General features: G+C 38.2%; 1 long non-coding RNA gene across 1 annotated transcript in view; it reads right to left on the minus strand.

The window, feature by feature from the left end:
• Positions 1-2045: 2045 nt before the first annotated feature.
• Positions 2046-22641, minus strand: part of LOC105491483 (uncharacterized) — a 97260-nt gene continuing 76664 nt past the window's right edge. The window contains exon 3 of the long non-coding RNA XR_011616173.1: positions 2046-2088. This is a non-coding gene — a long non-coding RNA (uncharacterized lncRNA). The remainder of the gene's footprint in view (positions 2089-22641) is intronic.

The following is a 22641-nucleotide window of genomic DNA, read 5'->3' on the forward strand; positions in this document are numbered from 1 at the left end:
TACTGTCTATAGTAGGTGCCATGGATTTTTTTTTTTTTTATGATTGAATAAATGCATGTAGCCTTCTTGGCAGAAATGCAGACAGACACCATGTAGATTAACTGAAATACAGTAAGACATATATATTACTTTCTGTATATTACTTTGGGACTATGAAGTGTTAGCAATGAGGAATCAGAAGCTATAAAGGAGGAAGAGCCAAAGCTGGATTAAAGCAAGAAAGATGGTTTGTCTTAACATTCATGACATATACCCTACTGGCTGCTTTCACTTGTGTCTAGGTTTTACTTTAATTCTCATTTTTAAAAAAGTGTCGGCCGGACACAGTGGCTCACACCTGTAATCCCAGCAATTTGGGAGGCCAAGGCGGATGGATCACAAGGTCAGGAGTTTGAGATCAGCCTGGCCAGCATGGTGAAACCCGGTCTTAAACAAAACAAAAAAAATTAGCTGGGCATGGTGCCGTGCGCCTGTCGTCCCACCTACTCAGGAGGCTGAGGCAGGAGAATGGCTTGAACCTGGCAGGTGGAGGTTGCAGTGAGCCAAGATTGCACCACTGCACTCCAGCCTGGGTGACAGAGTGAGACTCCATCTCAAAAATAAAAATAAAAATAAAAAATAACAAAAAGTGTATTTTTCTTGTGAGAAAAAGAAAAGATAAAGGTGAAAAATATAGGAAATAGATGACAAAAACTAGAATATATACTCTATATAATGTCTGAATCTGACATAATATCCTAGAAGCTCTTATTTTAAACTTGAATAGCAGTTTAATAGTTCATGTATTCCACAGTTTGGATGGAGAAAACTCAGTATTTATCTCACATGTTTAACTTTCACCCCTCGTAGCTTTCATTGCAGTGTTCACATTTGGCATTTGGAATACATACTTCCCTTGCTAGGATATTCAGATTGACTGCAGCTCATTGGTTGTTTACACCTAGATTGCTAGTTTTGTTAGCTGATTAGTGCTAGCATTATGACATTTCACTCTCATGTTTTTGTTGTTTTATTTGTTTGTTTGTTTAGACAGAGTCTCACTCTGTTGCCCAGGCTGTAGTACAGTGGAGCAATCAGAGCTCACTGCAGCCTCAACCTCTCAGGCTCAAGTGATCTTCCCACCTCACCCTTCCAAGTAGCTGGGGCTCCAGGGGTGCACCACCATACCTGGCTAATTTTTTATTTTATCTTTAGTGGAGATGGGGTCTTGCTATTTTGCCCAGACTGGTCTCAAACTCGTAGCCCCACGTGATCTTCCTGCCTCAGCCTCCCAAAGTATTCAGATTACAGGTGTGAACCACTATGCCTGGCCTAGCCTCTTTTTCTCTAACAGTTCTTCTCTTTCATTGCATCCTCTGTTATCTTAACCATTGTCAATTTTTACCTTAGTAACATACATACACAATGTATTGATTGCCAAATATTTTTCAGGATAATACTAGTTGTATACTTTTCAAGTATTTAAACTTTTTACTAAAAAACCCCCAAATGTTTAAATCATGTACAATTGTTAAATTTGTTAAATAAAAAGACAAAGTACTTTGTAAGGATTTTTACAAAATCCTTATAAACAATCTTCAAATACTCTTAAAATGTTGTGAAGTTGCACATGGTGGGAATTTTAGGATTTTTTTTTTTTAAATGAAATAAATACTTAGCATGGAAAACGTTTCTAATCAGTAGTCATTGCCTAGCTGGTAACTATCACTGTCCATAAATTTTCATAAATCTATGAGTTTGATTTTCCACTATGTGTGCATGAGTTATGTGGAGGTGTAATCATGTGATAACCACACCCAGATGAGCTAATCATTGTGTATACCTACGAATGATTTAGAAAGAATTCAAGCTAGAATGTAGTGAAGATATAATGAAATGAGAGTCTAAACAGAAGGGGATAGACTGAAAATGAAGTTCAAGAAAAATATAACTTTGCAGCTGTACAGCTCAAGTTAAATTCACACATTGGATAATTTCTAAGCTATACTTAGTATTATACTAATACTACTTACTGTGTTCCAGGGATATATGGCAACACAGTCAGGCACAAACGATAATATGGAAACTGTCCCCAAGATGTTTACGATCCTTTGGGAAAGAAAACATGTTGAGATAAATCAGGATATGCTGCTTCTTTTGTTATAAAATTCTATAAGCAAATAAATATCAGACTCATTGTTCAGTGAGACTGGTTTTGATTGAAGAACCTAATAGGACTTCCCAAATAAGTTGATCATTAGAATGGGTTATGATTTATGAATAGTCTTTCTACAGATGGCACGGTCTAGAGAGCCAATTCCAGGCAGAAAAAAGGATAACCAGTGACATAGGGATGCAATCTTCACAAAATTTAGAAACTATTTTGAAGACAAAAATTAACAGATGTTGGCAAATATGTGGAGAAAAGGAAATGCTTGTAAACTGTTGGTAGGAATGTAAATTAGTGTAACCCCTATGGAAAACAGTATGGAGATTTCTCAAATAATTAAAAATAGAATTACCATTCAACCCAGAAATTCCACTAAGGGGCTTCCACCAAAGGAAAAGAAATCACTCTATCAAAATGGTACTTACACTCATGGCTTATCACTGCACTATTCACAATAGTAAAGTAATAGAATCAACCTAGGTACCCACAATGGTGGGTTATATAAAGAAAATGTGGCATATATACACAAGAGAATACTATGCAGCCATAAAAAAATTGAAATTATGTCCTTTTCAGCAACATGGATGCATGAAGACTATTATCCTAAGTGAATTCATCCTGAAATAGAAAATCAAATACTGTGAATTGTGGGAGCTAAACACTAAGTATGCATGGACATGAAGAGAGAAACAATAGACACTAGGGACTCCAAGTGTTTCCAAGTGGGAGGAGGGAGGGGGTGCACTAGGGTTGAAAAACTACCTATTGGGTACGATGGTCACTATTTTGGTGACAGGTTCAGTAGAAGCCTAAACTCTAGCATTATACAACACACCCATATAACAAATCTACACCTGTACCCCTGAATCTAAAATAATAATATGCATTTTCATAATTCAATTGTATTTTTTTATGTTAATCACTGTTGTCCACAATATGTGGGAACAGAAAGAGTCCAGATAGATAGATTTTCATCAAATTTTGAAGTGTTCTACAATGTATCCTATAGGCAAAGGAGAGCCATCAAGAGGTTGGAAGGGAAAATCATTGCTGTGGTCTGTATACGAGGTCAGCCTGGCAGCACTGTGGATGAAGGAGCAAAGAAGTGAGCAAATACAATATGTAACGTTTGAAAAGGGAATATATGACTGAAAAAATGTTCAGAGGAATAAGCAGTGGAGGTATTAGAATAGGTTAGATGATCTGCTTACGTTGTGGAAGGAATTCTGGTGAAAGATAGGAGTGACGGATTTATGGATGATTCCATCCTTTTCAGCCCTAAAATTATAAGATTTCATAAGCTTCCAAAACATAGTGGAATACGCATAGGTTTCAGGTCAGAGGGCTTTGGATTAAAACCCCACCTCTGCCAATCTTTTTTAACATGAATCTGGGAATGTCTTTAACCTTTTGGAGTCTGTTTTCTCATCCGTAAAATGAGGGTGAGCATTGAACTTCGTTGTAAGGACTATTCTTAGCTCAGTGCCCAGTAGACAGTAAATGCTCAGTGAAGTGAATCAAGCAGTCACTTAAGAGGAGAGAGAAACCAGTCTTCTGGCTTTTGCTTTGTGGCATTTTGCTTTAAGAGGTCAGCCTCCATCTCATACCTTTATTGCAAAGCCACATGCATAGCCTCCTGTTGAACAGATGCCTCTCTTACCCACACACTCTTATCACCTGTGACCAGGTGTGTATTTGTACCCTGTCTTTATTTTAGCAGTGAACTCTTAGAAATGTTCCCAGGGTCCATCTGGCATTAATCCTAGGAAATGACAGATACTTAGACCAAATTACACAAGATTGAAAGCACCATTTGTTCAGCTATTAAACCAATGAAAGGACACTTTCGTCAAGAAAAACTGTTCAGTAAGGCAAAAATCTGTGTAAGATAAACATCTTTCCTTTTTGTCCTGGGAGAGTAAAAATAGTAGCTTTATGTCATCAATATTTGAAGATGCTTTGAAATGTGTTTAAGTTAGAAACACACAGGATATCAGAAGTAGTATTTCTTCTCCAATTTATGTCTGTAATTCTCCTTAAAATTGTTATTTCCCAACAGCTGTTAAAACAAAAACAACGGTGTTTGCTTTGACTCTGAATATACTTAAGTGATATATTCCTAATTCTCCTCCCAGTTTCAAAATTAACATAAGGTTCACCAAGCTAATAAACTACACTGAATAACATGCTAAATTATGGGGACAAGGTAAGCCAAGAAGGTTTTAGGTGGTGTCCTAATATTATTTAACATTTTTTAAATGTACTATCCTATTCTTATTTAAAATTCCTGAAGGCCAAATTGAAAAACAGGCTTGCCATTGTTTTATGTGTCCTTTACCTACAGCTGAGAGGGCAGGTAACACCTATTTCAGATCTGTTTCAGAGTATGATATTTGGGTGTATCTTGAAGATATTGTGTTTTGATGAAAATTCTAGGAGATATTTCCCAATGAAGGATATGCTTAGGGTAAAATTGATCTTTGATCTTTGTCTGACTTCTGCCTTTTTGTTTTTTGGTTCTTTTGAGACGGAATCTCACTCTGTCGCCCAGGCTGGAGTGCAGTGGCACCATCTCGGCTGACTGCAACCTCTGCCTCCCAGGTTCAAGCAATTCTCCTCCCTTAACTTCCCAAGGAGCTGGGACTACAGGTGTGTGCCTCGCTAATTTTTGTATTTTTAGTAGAGACGGGGTTTTGCCATGTTGGCCAGGCTGCTCTTGAACTCCTGACCTCAAGTGATCCACCTGCCACGACCTCCCAAAGTACTAGGATTACAAGCATGAGCCACTGCGTCTGACCTCTGTCTGACTTCTGCCTTTGACTCTCCCAGTTGTCTCAACATAAGGCTCACGGAGGAAACATAGGAGAGGGAAGAGAGATTACAATTCTTATTCATTCTTCTGGTGTTAGCCCTCACATTAGTTAGTATTCAGTAAGAACTGGAGAGACCTGGGCTGGAGGACAATGAGAGAAGCAAGGTACAGATATGATTTGAATCACCCATTCTCTTGGAACCAGGTCCAATTCTCTGAATCTTCCCTCTTTTCCTTCTTGTGGAAAGAAATGTTCAGCAGTACTAATTGTACAGGGAATTCTAACACAGCAGACAGAGCTGAGTTCACCCTGAAGTCAAGCTGGGGTCTTCCTCCACTCTGATTATCCCATCTGTCATTTTGCATTAAAACCATGTCCTGCCATTCTGTCTCCTCATATAAAGGGTACAAACAGTGCTTGTCATCACTGTATCCTTTGGGCACAGAACGAGGTCAGGCATGTGGTGGGTATCCATTTGTCAAACATCTGAATAGGTGAATGTATCCATCCATGCATGGAAGGATTAATGAATGGTATCATTTAGAAGATAAAAGTACTTATTAGTAAGTATTGAATGCAGTCAAATTGTATTAGACTTTATATGTTAATAGGTGTCCCGGGGGAAAAAAAATGCCACAATAATAGCTTTCTGCCATTTTCCTTTTGTATTGCTATCACCCCTGATTGTGATAGTTAGCCTTGGAACCTAACGATACCAGGTATCAGGTACTACAGAGTTTATAATCAAGATGAAATATGCCCCATGAGTCCATCCTATTTGAAATATTTGTATAGAAACAGATTACTAAAAATTAGAAGTGTGAGTGCTTTCTTATTGCATAAATTCTCTCCTTTGCCAGAAGCACTGAGGTTTTGGCCTCTGGAATATCTTTTTGCTAATGATGACTATTGTCAACAATCAATAAAGGTGAATGAAAACCCAGAAGCATTGGAGGAGAAAATTGCAAACTCAATATCCAAACACACAGCTAGAAAAATTATTATCTAATTACCGGTCAGGTCAGTTTTGTGCAGACTGTTTTTAATTATTTGTATTTTTTCCAGGGACAGCAAATAAAATTCTGCTACAATGGAAATCACTGTGTGGTGATAACATGCTTGCATTTTCCATGTAGCTTTTTTAATCTGTTAAACTGCAAGACTACTGCCATAACGTTTAATGTAGCCTCCCAAGTAGCTGGGATTACAGGCACCTGACACCATGCCCGTCTAATTTTTGTATTTTTAGTACAGACAGGGTTTCACCATGTTGACCAGGCTGGTCTCGAACTCCTGACTTCAGGTGATTCGCCCGCCTTGGCCTCCAAAAGTGCTGGGATTACAGGCATGAGCCACAGCACCCGACCACATTACATGTTATTTTAAGGTAGATGTAGATTGAGCTTATTCACAATTCCGTCCTTTCTTCCACTAAATAAACTGTCTCCATTTTCAGATAAATGAATATTTATATTGTTATTGCTGTATGTATATAAGTAGTATTTATTACTAAACCAAGAAATAAACTGTGGCTTCATTCCACATTTTGAACAAGTGTTAGTTTTTGATTTGTTTATACATAATATTGTCACATTTTTATTCTCTCAATAGTCTTTGAAAATCTAAGTGTTTCTATACTTCCAAGGGATCTCTAAAATGCCTTTTTAAAATAACTTGTGGTACTGTCAAAAATTCCGATAATTTATTACCTCTTTTTTTTATTATGGTATTTATTTATTTATTTATTTATTTATTTATTTATTTATTTACTTTGAGGCGGAGTCTCGCTCCCTCGCCCAGGCTGGAGTGCAGGGGCGCGATCTCGGCTCACTGCAACCTCCATCTCCCAAGTTCAAGCGATTCTTCCGCCTCAGCCTACCAGTAGCTGGGAATACAGGCGTGTGCCATCACGCCCGGCTACTTCTTAAAAATGTGTTTGTTTTTACCTCAAAGACCTCCATCTAGACTCTCACAGCTCCTTGTTCCAGAAAACACGGGTTGCTTCCCAGGTATGGCGGGCAGCTGCCATTTTGGAATTCACCTCACTTCTTTCTAATATTGATTTTTTCATCAGACGCTTCCTTGCTGTTTTATTTTTCCTCAGTAAACTTCCTGATTTTGAAGCAGTAGGTTTTTCAATAAGTTCTTGACAGGCGCACACACCATGTGAAAGGCATGTGTTTTAAGAAGTTTTAACGAAGGTCATTGAGAAGCCACACCTCTGGGAGGATACAGGGGAAGCCCATAAGGTATTGTGCCATGGCAAGCGCTTCCTCAACTTGAAGAAACGAAAAAGGCTTCTATAGACATTCAGTCCACACTTCTCATTTGATCACAAAAGAGGAATGGAGAAAACGGGAGTTAGCAGCAAAGCCGGAATTAAACCCTTATCCTCTGATTAACCAGACAGTGTCTTTCCTCTAGGTTGCACCATCTGGCAGGGGATGTTCATGGTAACTTTTGTATCTGATTCAATATGAAGTGATTCCAATTATACTATGCTGTATACCTTACTACAATTATTGTCATTTTACTGGTAAGGAAATAGGGGAAAGAGTTGCAGAAATTGATTAAACACAGTACAAGTGGCAAGTTGAAACTTAAAAACAAACAAAACAAACAAACAAACAAAAAACCCACTCATAAACAGGCATGAGCAAGAGAGAGGTATCTATGTTTGAATATTCCTGTTCTTAAAATCCTATTTCTATTCATGAACTTAAAAATAATAATTGTTAAGTAACTAAGACCATCTTTTTAAATATTTCATGAGGTTTTCTTTATTCAAAATTAGTAATGGCAGTAGCAACACTTTGTGTTATTACTGCAGAGCTCCAAAACTCAGCTTTTTCTAAAGGTTAGCTAGAAATTTTCAGAAAGGCAAAGCTGATTCTATATGCCTGCAGGGTGGGCCTGTACAGGAGAATTTTAGAGGTAACTTTCTATTTTTTTTTTCTCAAATGAAGCAATATTCAAGGTAATTCAAATCCTTAATCTATATTTTTTAAGCCACATTGAGTTCAACCAAATTTTCTCCACAATTTAAGGTGAAAAGCATTGTCCCTAAAAGCTGAAACAGTGACATAATAGTTACTGGAATTTTCTGAGATAGTTGATACAGTATGAACATTACCCATTGAAATAAAAACATATTAATGAGTAGAAACTAACCCACTTTCATTTATTTAACAACTGTGTCCTGAATGTCCCCATAACTGCTACCCTTGTTGGCACTCCATATACATAGATGAGGAAGTTATCTCCTGTCTTCAAAGAAGGAAATTGTCCAAGTACAAAGCAAATGTCTAAGCTAGTAACGTGAATGCTTTTTAAGAGTTAGGATAATTGGTTAATATAGTATTATATGATATAGAGCAATCTCCAATATGTACAACTAAGAAATACAAAATTATCATAAAAATAATTTATGGAATATAAGAAATTAAAGAATAGTAACATATGCATTGCTTTGATTATTTATCTTAGGGTTACATAAGCAATTATTGAGAGAGACTGCGTTTGTCATAGGGATTGAGGTTTTTTAGAAATCCAAGAAGCTTTTGTAGAAGATGTCACTGGACTTGCTTTTTTCTTTTTTTTGAGACAGGGTCTCACTCTGTCACCCAGGTTGATGCGCAGTCGCACCATGCAGCATTGACTTCCCTGGGCTCAAATGATCCTCCCACATCAGTCTCCCGAGTAGCTGGGACTACAGGTGTGTGCTACCACGTACGGCTAATTTTTTGCATTTTGAGTAACAACAAAGTATCTCTGTGTTGCCCAGGCTGGTTTTGAACTACTGGGCTCTAGCAATCTGCCCTCATCAGCCCCCCAAAGTGCTGGATTACCAGCGTCAGTTATTTTACCCAACCGTATGTTATTATATGAGGAAGAACAGCAAGATTTTCAAGATAAAGAGAATAATGAGGCAGAAATGTGAGAAGTGGGAAGTGTTAGCTGCACTGTATTACCAGAGGATGAAGCAAGTCCAGGTGAGCGAGGCAGGAGCTATAGCCAGGGCAGCATTGACAAACTTTTTGGCACTCTGTTAATACCTTGGGTATGTGTTGCAGAATTGAAAATTGTATGCCTAGGAATGGGTACTATCTGCCAGGAAAGAATTTCATTGATTTGAAAGAGTAACAGATTTTCTAGGAAATTCACTTTATAAGAAGTTCTGTACATGATCATTTCTTTTTGGGATTTAGTTAAAAATATTATTGTGTTTATTAGTAGAAACAGAATAATTTGACATCATTTTCAATAATACAGTGGACCAGATTCCTGAAAAATTAACATTATGGAACCCCTTGAATATTGAATAAAAATAATAAAAATGCTTTCTATTACCTAGTTGAACTTAGAAGAAATTAAAGAACATCCTCAAGGTTCAAACCATCAGTGGAAGCTGAAAACAAGAGTGGAACAAGGGCATGAACACTTCCGCTATCCAGCGGGCATTAGTCAATTCTGACCAAATGAGCTGATATTTGTACTGCCTCGAGGGAGAAATAGACAAACCATTGAGTTACTAAAGAGCTAAAGTTGGTGAAAAATAAACAAAAATATATGGGTGTGTTTTGTGAGTGTTGGGCTCAGGGTTATGGGAATAAAACAACAAAACTGTCCCCTAAGAGCAGACTTCAACCTTTCCATCAATACCTACCTGTGGGGCAGACATTTATACTGCATGCTACAGAATGTCCTGGAAAATAGTAGCCTTTCATTATCCACCTGACACAGTAATGAACACCTTAATTAAACCACATGTTCATGATGCCATGTTTTCTTTATTGTTCTAACTTATTTCATCGCCACATGGAAGAAAATCTCAGAATAAAAGAAAGGGAAAGAGGAATCAATCAGAGACCATTGAGGCCTGGGGATTGGGTGAGATGTCTCAGCCTTGTTCCTACCAGTTGAGTCAATAAGCATAGGGTACATGACAGCCAACTGTATTTTAACAAATGACCTGCCTATGACCAAGATAAAAATGAGAACCACCAGCAAATATAGTGGTTTAGAAACAAGTTGTGTTTTTATTGCCAGTTCCAATAAAATCTCCTTGCTAGAGTCTATAAGTTTGTAAATTTTCAGTCACCCCATCAACACATCTTCAATAAATGTACCTTAATGCTTTCTAGGACTTTTTGAGAAATATAAATGTCCTCTGAGATTTGAATTTTTCACATATCAGTATATGACTGCAGACAAATTGAAATGTGGGAGGAGAAAGAGTAGGGATACCTGATTTTTCTTTTAAGTAAATAGGGAAAGAACATACATAACATTGTGGATGGTGCATATCAATATTCTGTTTCCAGAGAAAGGACAGACTATTTTTTTTCTTGTATGCCTTCTATGAAATTAAATAATTCAAACTTAAAAGCATTGGAACCTAAATTATTTGAGCCTTGAAAGGAATGTGACTAAGTAGCCTGAGTCATATAGCATGCAGCTGCAGCTTCTGCTTCTCTGATTATAGATTAACTACCTCCCTTACTCCTGTACTGTAGGAAGAGATGTGTGCCTGCCCACTTCTGCAGACAGAATCAAGGTGTCCTGAAGGCCCCCATAGAGGGTGCCCCAGACTCCCTCCAAAAGCAGGTGCCTCCTGGCTTGTGGCAGCTCCACTCTGATTTCACACAGGTTCCCCTGTGCGCAGGAAGCCTGAGATGTTAAATCCACATCCACTTTTGGTCCAGATTCCATCAATTCATTTCAGCAAGTTGTAGGAAGCAGAAATATGTGGAGAATGGGTGGATGGCAAGAGTTGATTTAGCAAGGCATATACAGATCCCCAGGAAAAGGTGACTCAGCCTTTGAGAGACTACGGGTCCTGCCCTTTGACAGGCGGCACTGATGCTGCAGCAGCTGTGGTCACGAGGCCAGCAGGTCATCATCTACTATGAGGACCAGAGCTCTGTGGGACGGCACCACGAGCTGTAGCCAGGAATCTCCTACTGGTGGGAGAACAAGGTGAAGACCGATGCGCTCATCTGCTGCTACCTGGAGACCATGAGGAGCTGTGGCCGCTCAAACACAGATCCTGGAAAGACCTCATTTTCTACATGTCACTTGTTAGAGCCAGTGGTTCAAGTTCTCAGTCAGATAATGGATGCCAGCTGCCATTTTTATTCCACTTTCCCCTGGGGTGGGGTCTGGGAAGTCTTGCATTTCTTCTGTTGTGTAACAGCAGATGTCAGCATTTCTCAGGATGGTCTTCAAGATGATTATTTACTCCATGTTGGAATAGGTTCTCTTTGGGACCAAATTACTCATTTTCCAAAATAAAATCTGGGTACGTGGTTGCCATGGTGAACAAAATCCAGAAAGACACACTCATCGGTCATACCCACTGGCTACCTCAGCCCCACGACATTGCTGGATTAGGGCTCAAGAAGGCCCCATGGCAATAGAGGAAGAAATCATGGAACAGCCCTGATTTCCATAGATGCTGAAACCCTGGAGTCTGTGTCAGGAGCTCTTCAACGTCATCACCGAATCCATACAGATCATTTAAATAAAGGAAGATCATTAAAGTAAAAAAATAAAAATAAAAAAAGTATTTAGGTCTGAAGACCTAAAGGCTCAAGAGATAAGACCAACCACAACCCCAAATCTATGACCTCTCCTTATGGAATATTAAAGCAATCTATCTTCCTTGGAACGTAGTAAAATGTCACCATCACATTGCTGTAACTTATGTATTGTTTTACATGGAAAATATGGCAACTCTGTTAAAGTTCTCTATCTCTTCCTATTCTCTATCTCTTCCTATATAAGTGAAATACTAACTTCCCCTTGGGAGCACTGACTCTATTCTATTGGAGTTAACCTGAGTGCCTATCCTCAAGCTTTGTACTTGGATAAACTCTAAACTTAATCATATTTTCTGAATCTCATTATTCAAGGCTGACATTTTAGTTGTCAAAAAGGGAATCAGAGTGAACTTCCAATCATCCCCATCATTTCACTGACAACCAGAGCCTTGGTACCATGATGAGTAACATGAGACCTTGCTGGAGTCACCGAGGTTCTCTGGTAAGGCCCCTCTTTAGTTTGAATCTCCGGGCTTGGTTGAGATTCAGACTTTATTCAAGCAGTACAAGTTCCTAATTTGACGGGGTTGGAATAGAAGCACTACCTGCAAGGTAGAAGTTTTATTTGCTATTCTCTCAATACTTTTGCTCATTGTAGATTTATGATTTTCACTACTTTGTGAGGCCAATTTTTTGTTTGTTTGTTTCAGTTACTCAGAATTTTTACAACCTTTTCTCTCATTTAAAATTTTGATCAGGGAGGAAATGGTTTTTCTTTAAAAAGAGAAAGACCTATCTTTGTGACTTAAGTGAAAAATATGTAATCTTTTAAACCGGCCAGATTCTGAAGCTAGGTTCAACTGACAAATCTGTAGTTTTATGTTTGAGTGACCAAAATCATAAATATTCTTTATGAGGACAAACTACATCCTGAAGATGAGACATTGTTCCTCCTGGCTAAAAGACACTATAGCTGACAGAGGTGTTACAGGGGTATTGGAGTTCATAGCTCACGACGCGAAATGGTCTAATCGGAAATCCCTTAAGCAGAACATACAGAGAACTATGCTTAATCTGAGGGGCACATGTAAATGCTGATCAGCTAGCTCCTTAAGAACTCAAGTCCTGGCCAGGTGTGGTGGCTCGTGCCGGTAATCCCAGCACTTTGGGATGCTGAGGTGGGTGGATCACCTGAGGTCAGGAGTTCTAGAACAGCCTGGCCAAAATGGTTAAACCACATTTCTAATGAAAATACAAAAATTAGCTGGGTGTGGTGGCAGGTGCCTTTAATCCCAGCTACTTGGGAGGTTGAGGCAGAAGAATCACTTGAACCCAGGAGAAGGAGGAGGTTGCAATGAGCTGGGATCATGGCTCTGCACCCCTGCCTGGGTGACAGAGCGAGATTCTGTCTCAAAAAAACAAAACAAAACAGAAAGCAAAAAAATCTTTCAAGTCTCTTGGGATCACCAAGACACATAAAAGGGAAGAATCAACTCAAGGGTGACCCCTTTAGGAGCTATTCTCACAAGCAGCACACCCAATCCTAAAACCTCCCACTAGGTCTTCTGACAACTCTGTTAAATTTCAAAAGGAAAATCTAAATTATGGCAGTCGCCCTTCTAAAACCAAGTCTTCCTCCTTAAGGAAGAGACTCGTCATTAGAAACATCTGCTGGATTCATGTCTAATACTTAACAGTGTCTCTTCATGCAAATATTTAGAAAAACGGTCTCACATAACTCTCAGTGACGTGAAATTGCAATGTCCAAAAAGGGATATCCTTCAAATACCTAAAGTAGTTTATCTGTGTATTCAATTAGAAAATAATCTCTAAAATAAAATGAAATACCTGGGAGAGTTATTTTCAGTTGTACTTAGAAGTTTCTAAAAGACGTTCTGATAAAATCATGGCTTTGCAGAAGGAAAACAAAAAACTGACTAAAACAATTTCTGAATTGAAAAAGAAGGCTGAAATTTATTCTCCTTCAGCTCCTCCTTCTCTTTATGCCCCACTGACAGAACTTCTTTCACTGGGCTCACTTCCCATTCCTTATGCTCCTCCTCCTTCTGTGTTCCAACTCCATTTCAGGAACACCATGTCTGTTAGAGAAAATCCTGCCTTGGTTTACTAACCATGGGCCATCATAGAACTTGAAGGCATAATTAAAGAATTCTCAGATCCTCTTCAGCACCATATTTGATTTACTAGGAAATCTGAATTAAGTATTTGAATGTATGATCCCAGATTCCCTGATTTATATCAGTGAGTTCACATGTTAGTGTCAGAAAGTAAAGGCAAAGATTGGACTGAAATGGCAAATTAAAGAAATGCTTTAGGAGATCAATAAATTTTCTAAAGCAGATCATGAATAGCCCTAACAATCCTGCCAAAACTCTGCAAGATGTTTTCCCTTAAGTTTTCTGAAAGTTAGTTGATTGAAACAAAGTATAACAAAGCCAACAAAATACTGAAGAGCCTGTAATGACATACTGTAGAAGATTTGGAGGGAAAAAAGTTTAAACAATATTCAGACCTGTCAGAAGAAAGTTATACTTACCACCAAAATGAAATACTGCTTAACTCAAACTTTATACACATATTAGATGAAGAACTGGCAATTACAATAAAGAGACAACACCCTATTTAGACTGTCTGTCAAACTCATGATCGTGTTAACTGTGCCAATCAAATGTCCTGTACCCTAACCAAGGAGGAAAAGGAAAGGAAAGCTAAACATAGAGAGAAAAGGCAAATACAGTCATGAGTTTACACCTAGAACAATTGTTCAACCAATCTGTATCCCCTAAACAGCCTAGTACATTTCAGAACCAACCCAATCCCTGGTTTGCAATTACTGCAAAAAGACTGGACAGTTCTTAAAAGACTGTAGAATATTAAAATGGAAAGAACAACAAGAGACCAAAGAAAAGGAAGGATAGAATGTTTCAAGAAAACCAAAGGGACCTGCTGTTTCCTCCTCACTCATACCTTAGTGTAAATTTAAACTATTTTATATGGAAAACAAACAAAACTCTTATTGACACAGGACCTACCTTAGCAGTGATAAATCCCACCTTATTACAAGGTCTCATTCTTCAGAATCAGAAAACAATACAAACGGTGAAATTAACAAATATTCCTATAAAAGCATGTAAACCTCAACCTACAATTTTCAGTCTGATCCCCTAGGGGAACACATATTTTACTATTGGTTCCCTCAGTCCCTACCCATTTGATAAAAAGACCCTTTTCAGAATTATACAATACCACATCTCTTTCTCTCAGAAAGGGAAAATGTATATAGAATTAGAAAACAAAATAGAATCATTTGGTAAATTTTTTCTTTGAACTCAGATCTTTTTAATTCACAGATTGCTATTTATATTGTCATGGAAGTAACTAAAATGTTAAATCATGAAAAATTATAAGAACTGTTAAAAATACTACCTGATCATCAGTACCTGATGGAGTTAAAATCCTCCATCAATATTGGGAAAATTATCTCAGCTGTGCCAATTAAAATTCAAAGAGATCTAACAGAATCTCTTCTGAACCTTAAAAAATACCCTCTAAGATCAGAGGCCTTGAAAGGGAAAAGACTCATAATGTTGAATTATATACTAAGAGACTTGATTATATCTCACACAAGCCCACATAACACTCCAATCCTCCCTATAAGAAAACCGAAGAGTAGAGGATGAAGAATTTTACAGGATCTGAGAGCAATGAATGCTATTGCTATTCCTCAGCATCTATGAGTACCAGACTCCCATACATTGTTGACTGTCATCCCAACTGTTACTGCAATAGACCTATGTAGTTCATTCTTTAGCATTCCCATGGGTAAAGATAGTCAATTTCTATTCTCTTTCACCCGGGAAGACAGACAATACACATGGACAGTCACGCCTCAGGGATGTATGAAGAGCCCAACTTATTTTTCATAAATATTAAAGGCAGACTTTTTTGATGTGGCCTTCCCTAAAAAATCCACCTTGATACAGTACATAGATTATTTACTCTCTGCTCAGGGAATAAGCAAGCCTCCATAGGTAATAATTTTTATTAGAATAATTAGCTTCAAAGGGACACAAAGTCTCAGAAGAAAAACTTTAGTTCTATCAAAAACAGGTGAGGTATTTAGGTCATCTAGTATTGAAGGAAGTTCTTTTTATCAATCTGTATAGAATAAAAGGAATATTAGCCTTCCCTAATCCAAAACTGTTAAACAACTGAGAGGACTTTCAGGGTTGATAGGATACTACAGAAATTGGATTCCAAATTTCACCTTGAAAGCTCAATATTTATATACTCTTTTAAAATGAGATAAGCCAGACCCCCTGGAATGGACAGAGAAAAATCAGTTAACACTAGAAAACATTAAAAGGAGTTTTATAGATGTCCCAGCATTAGGATATCCAAATTATAATATTCAGTTTTCATTGTTTACTCATGAAAATCAGGGAAACACCCTAGCCATTCTGACTCAAAAACGTGAAAATCAAAATAGATGTGTAGGATACTGCAGTCAACAACTGGACCTTATGGCTAAAGGATTTCCAACTTGCATGAAAGTAATAGCTGCTACTGCCCTGTTAATCAAAGCACAGAGAAATCAAAGAAATAGTGATGAGATGTCCCTTTAGGGTCTTTGTTCCTCATTCTGTGTAAGTGCTTCTAAACTTGTACCACACTCAATGCTATTCACTGAGTAGGATAACTTCTTGTAAAGTTCTTCTTCTTTCTTTTCCCCATATTACAATCTCCAGATGTAATAATCCAAACCCTGCCACTCTTCTACTCCTGCCATCAGAAGAAATGCCACATGATTACATAATTTCTCTTTCCTACGGCAGACCTGCAACCCCTGTTCCCCATAAACACTAATGTTGTTTGGGTGACAGATGAATCTTACTTGAAGTATAATGCGGAATTTATCACGCAGGTTATGCTATAGTATGTTCATTTGAGGAAACAGAAAGTGCCTGTCTTCCAGAAGCAATCTTGACTCAACAAGCAGAGTTAATAGCAATAATTAGAGCTTGTCAATTGTCAAAAGTAATAACTGCTAATATTTATACAGACAGCAAATATGCTTTTGCAGTAGTTCATGACTTTAGAATACTATGAAACAAAGAGGATTTTTTGACCTCTTTCAGTCAGTCCATAGAAAAGTGGACACCTTGTTTTAAAATTATTGGAAGTCAAATTATTGCCCAAATCATTACGATTATCAAGATTCCAGGCCATACAAAGTCAAATACTGCAGAAAGCAAGGGAAATCAATTAGTAGATTACATGGTCTAAAGAACTGCTCTAAATATATCTAAACAGGAAAATCAAACCATTTTAGCTTTTAAGAAAGCATTTGATTCTAATATAAAATTAGCTCAATCCAAAGCTCCAAAAGCACAACAAGAAAATTGGGAAAGACAGGGGGAGCATCCTCTTCTGAGACTGACTGTGGTATGGACCAAATGGTCTACCCATAGTTCTAACAAAATTACAGTCATCTTTCTTAGTATATTTTCCAACTCATTGAAACATAACTCAGGGAAGCGTTCATAGTTTTCAAGGTCCTTTTTCTTTACAGAAGGGCTTTTCAAAGTACGGCAATTGTATTTTATTCACCTGCCACTACTACAAGGATGCAAGTATTTTGTAATGATGGTTTGTATGTTTTCTCATTGAGTGGAAGTATTTTCAAGCAGAAAAGCAATAGCCTTAGCAGCAAGTAAAATTATCTTAGATAAAAAAGTATTCCAACCTAAGGAGTTCCCCTAGAACTTTATACTGACAGAGGTGCTCATTTCACTAGGCAAATAACTCAGTCAGTATGAAAAATACCTATCACTGCCAGTCATCTGAATTAATGGAACGCACAAGCAAAATAATTAAAACTCAATTGGCCACCTGTAATCTCAGCACTTTGTGAGGCTGAGGCAAGAGGACAGACTAAGGCCAGAAGTTTGAAACCACCCTGGGCAACATAGAAATACCTTGTCTCTAAAAAAAACTTTTAAAACTTAGCCAGGCATGATGACACATGTCTATAGTCCTAGCTCCTTGTGAAGCTGAAATGGGAGGATTTCTTGAGTCCAGGAAATTAAGGCTTCAGTGAACCTTGATCATACCGGTGCACTCCAGCCTGGGCAACAGAGCAAGAACTTGTCTCAAAAATAAATAAATAGGCAAGGTGCAGAGGCTCATGCCTATAAACCCAGTACTTTGGGAGGCCAAGGTGGGTGGATCACTTGAGGCCAGAAGTTCAGGATCAGCCTGGCCAACACAGCGATACCTCATCTCTACTAAAAATGCAAAAAATTGGCTGGGCATGGTGGCAAATGCATATAATCCCAGCCACTCTGGAGGCTGAGGCTTGAACCAGGAAGGTGGAGGTTACAGTGAGCCAAGATAATGCCACTACACTCCAGACTGGGAGACAAAGTGAGACTCTTAAATAAGAATGAAAACCTCAAATGGCAAAATTAACTGAGGTTTTTAAAATTTCTTGGCCAAAATCTTTTCCATTAGTTTTGCTTAGCCTAAGATTAACTCCCTTCGCTAAGCACCAACTGTCTCTACTTGGAATTGTAACAGGTAGATCTTTGAAAATGTCTCTAGGAAAATTTTGAATCAATGATATTAAAAGAGAATGTGTTCTATTATTGCAGTGGTCTTAAAAACAGCTAACTGAAAACTGTAATTTAGAACAAGACTCTTTCCACAGTGAGCTCCTGGACCTCAAGGACCTTGGAATTCAACCAGTCTTGGTCTATTTGAAACAGAATCTTTTAAAAGACTCCCTCCAACCAAGTTAGAAAGGACCTTATCAGGTGCTTTCAAACTAACCTTTGTGCTGCTAAGCTAAAAGTAATTGATTTTTTTTTTTAATTATACTTTTAAGTTCTAGGGTACATGTACACAACGTGCAGGTTTGTTACATATGTATACATGTGCCATGTTGGTGTGCTGCACCCACTAACTCGTCATTTACATTAAGTAGATCTTCTGATGCTATCCCTCACCCCTCCGCACTCCCCACAATAGGCCCTGGTGTGTGATGTTCCCCTTCCTGTGTCCAAGTGATCTCATTGTTCAATTCACACCTATGAGTGAGAACATGCAGTATTTGGTTTTCTGTTCTTGCAATAGTTTGCTGAGAATGATGGTTTCCAGCTGCATCCACATCCCTACAAATGACAGGAACTCGCTCTTTTTTATGGCTGCATAGTATTCCATGGTGTACATGTGCCATGTTTTCTTAATCCAGTCTGTCACTGATGGACATCTGGGTTGATTCCAAGTCTTTGCTATTGTGAATAGTGCCACAATAAACATACGTGTACATGTGTCTTTATAGCAGCATGATGTATAATTCTTTGTGTATATCCCCAGTAATGGGATGGCTGGGTCAAATGGTATTTCTAGTTTTAGATCCTTGAGGAATCGCCACACTGTTTTCCATAATGGTTGAACTAGTTTACAGTCCCACCAACAGTGTGAAAGTGTTCCTATTTCTCCACATCCTCTCCAGCACCTGTTGTTTCTTGACTTTTTAATGATGGCCATTCTAATTGGTGTGAGATGGTATCTCATCGTGGTTTTGATTTGCATTTCTCTGATGGCGAGTGATGATGAGCATTTTTTCATGTGTCTGTTGGCTGTATGAATGTATTCTTTTGAGAAGTGTCTGTTCGTATCCTTAGCCCACTTTTTGATGGGGTTGTTTGTTTTTTTCTTGTAAATTTGTTTGAGTTCTTTGTGGGTTCTGGATATTAGCCCTTTGTCAGATGAGTAGATTGCAAAAATTTTCTCCCATTCTGTAGGTTGCCTGTTCACTCTGATGGTAGTTTCTTTTGCTGTGCAGAAGCTCTTGTAACCAAAACAGCATGGTACTGGTACCAAAAGAGATATAGACCAATGGAACAGAACAGAGCCCTCAGAAATAATACCACAAGTCTACAGCCATCTGATCTTTGACAAACATGAGAAAAACAAGAAATGGGGAAAGGATTCCCTATTTAATAAATGGTGCTGGGAAAACTTGCTAGCCGTAAGTAGAAAGCTGAAACTGGATCCTTTCCTTACTCCTTATACGAAAATTAATTCAAGATGGATTAGAGACTTAAATGTTAGATCTAAAACCATAAAAATCCTAGAAGAAAACCTAGGTAACACCAATCAGGACATTGGCACGGGCAAGGACTTCATGTCTAAAACACCAAAAGCAACGGCAAAAAAAGCCAAAATTGACAAATGGGATCTAATTAAACTAAAGAGCTTCTGCACAGCAAAAGTAATTGATTTCTAAATACACATCACCCATTTAAAGAAAGTTACTTTGCCAATTTGTACTTCATCTCAAACCTGTGATCTTCAATGGAAATTCCCCATAACTAGTAAAGATGAGAAAAAGATATCTGAGGTAGACAGCTTTTCCAAGACGCCAGACTGTTATGTTTCATTGCTACTATCATCAGCTGTTGCCAATGAAGCAAACCTCTTTTTGCAATGGGCCCAAGACTAATGGATTACAGAAAACCACTTGTTGGATATACAGCCTCATGCCTCTTTCCAGTGAGTCTGGCCTACTATGGTGGGTATCTCCTTTCCAAGGGCAAGATGGGGTAGAACACCAGAAATATATCTGTTTCTCAAGAATAATCATTGGTGCTTAACACTGGTATGACGAAGGATGTTATACATCACTGGCTTAATTATAGTACTTTACAAAGTAAAGGCTATAGGGAAAGATTTTTGGTAAATGAAACCAATTATTTAGCTTTAATGATAGCACTGATCAAACCGAGCAATAAGGCAACTCAATTTGAGGGGGATAGAACACAAATTTGAGATGGTCTTATTTGGTTTACCCTGTCTTTTGGTCTGCTTACTGAGCTTGCTCCTTCAGGTTGGGAACAAAAGAATCACATCAAAGATACATGGCTCAATAGCACTAGAATTATGGGAAGGATACCCAAGGGAACAGTGTTCCACACCATTATATTAAAAGTACTGATTGACGTGCCACTGCCTGGGAAGAATGACTGGGTGTTTAATCACTAGCTCCAAATGAAGCCTATTGACTGTGCAGCACCAATCTATGGTCATGGCCACCAGGAGGATATTTAGGACTCTATTTTGCAGGTTATACCTAGGTACAAGTTCAAATATTTCATACTCTTTTAAAGCACAAACATTTTCCTTATCTACAACATTCTTATCGGGTTCATTCTGTATTCTACTGGTATGATCATTTAGCTTCTATCTTTCTGCCACAACTGGTATTGCAGATGGCATTTGGCATGTAGATGCCCTGATCAATGATAGGAAAAAAAGCACGAAACAATACCTCATGGATATCTTGTTATTCAACAATAAAGTTCATCTTATGAGAAAGCTGCATTACAGACCCATATGGCATTAGACATACTCGCTGGAGCCTAAGTGAGAAGCTGGTCTATCATAAAAACTGGGTGTTGTGTGTACATCCCAAATGAATAAGATAACATCACTAAATTAGTGGCTGATATTAAAACCCAAATAACCAGTCCTTTCTAAACAATTGGCTAAGCAGCTTGTTCGGATTTGGAGGACCCTGGTAGCAGAAGCTGTTACCTATTCTAGGAATTATAATCATTTGTTGTGCTTTGTTCTGTTTTTGCTTTTACTGCTGCTGTGGTATTTGTTTGCAGTAGACCCAGTGCAAAACTAATTATAATGAAATAATGATCAGGCAAAGAATTGCATTAATTGAAGAGATACAGCTGTGTAGTCTGAGTCAGGTCACACAAGCACCTCCTTCACATTGCTCTAAATCAGTCTTATACCCCACCAGCTTTATAACCTGACAAATTCCTTCTGCTGTGGGATATGACTTTCTAGGAATGAGCCTTCCTAGCAATGTGGGACTAAGCTTCTGAACATAAAAGGAGCCAAAACAGCTTGAATTCATCTATGATGTTTTCCTTGAAAGATCTTGATGAAAAGGAAGAAATTTAAAATTAAAAAATTTAAACATAAAGCTGTTGAAACTTTAAATTATTTGAGCCTTGAGAGGAATGTGACTATGAAGCCTGAATCACATAGAATGCAGCTGCAAATTCTGCTTCTCTCATTATAGATTAATTTCCACCCTTATTCCTGTACTATGGATGATTAGGAAAGACTAAAAGGTGAAAGAGATAAGACCCCCCCTTGAGTCCATTAACCCTCCTTAGGGAACATTAAAGCAATTTTCCTTGGAATGCAGCAAACTGTAACCAATCACGTTGCTGCAACTTATGTATTGGCCTTGGAATGGAAAATGTTGCAACTCCTAAATTTCTCCATCTCTCCCTACATAAGCGAAATCTTTACTTCTCCACTTGCAAGCACTCACTCCATTCTTCTGCAGTCAGTGTTATCCAGGTGGCTATCCTCAAGTTTTGCACTTGAATAAACTCTATACTTAATCACACCTCCTGATTCTATTAAGGTTGACGCTTCCTTTATGCTTTTATTAATTTATTTCATTATATTTATTTATTTAGGACTTAATGTTTTTTTGAATACTACAGTTCACATTATGTGACTTTATATTCTCCCTCAGTCATTATCATTGATTATTCCTGCTTTTTCATTAAACAACTTTGCACTTCGTATTAAATAGCAATTGCCTCATGTAGGTAATCCTCTACCACAATAAACAATGTACTTTTTTTTTTTTTTTTTTTTTTTTTTTTTTGTTGAGACGGAGTCTCACTCTGTCGCCCAGGCTGGAGTGCAGCCGCCGAATCTCAGCTCACTGCAAGCTCCGCCTCCCGGGTTTACGCCATTCTCCTGCCTCAGCCTCCCGAGTAGCTGGGACTACAGGCGCCCCCCACCTCGCCCGGCAAGTTTTTTTGTATTTTTTTTTAGTAGAGACGGGGTTTCACTGTGTTAGCCAGGATGGTCTCGATCTCCTAACCTCGTGATCTGCCCGTCTTGGCCTCCCAAAGTGCTGGGATTACAGGCTTGAGCCACTGCACCCGGCCGTAACAATGCACTCTTCTTAAGATAATGAAGAAGTTTCTGTAGACCTGAGGACACCTTATTGAATTAGAATGTACCAAATGCAGGGGCATTAAATATCCTGGATTTCTGCTTTACAAGG

Source organism: Macaca nemestrina, chromosome 18 (assembly GCF_043159975.1).
Source record: "Macaca nemestrina isolate mMacNem1 chromosome 18, mMacNem.hap1, whole genome shotgun sequence".
Taxonomy (NCBI): domain Eukaryota; kingdom Metazoa; phylum Chordata; class Mammalia; order Primates; family Cercopithecidae; genus Macaca; species Macaca nemestrina.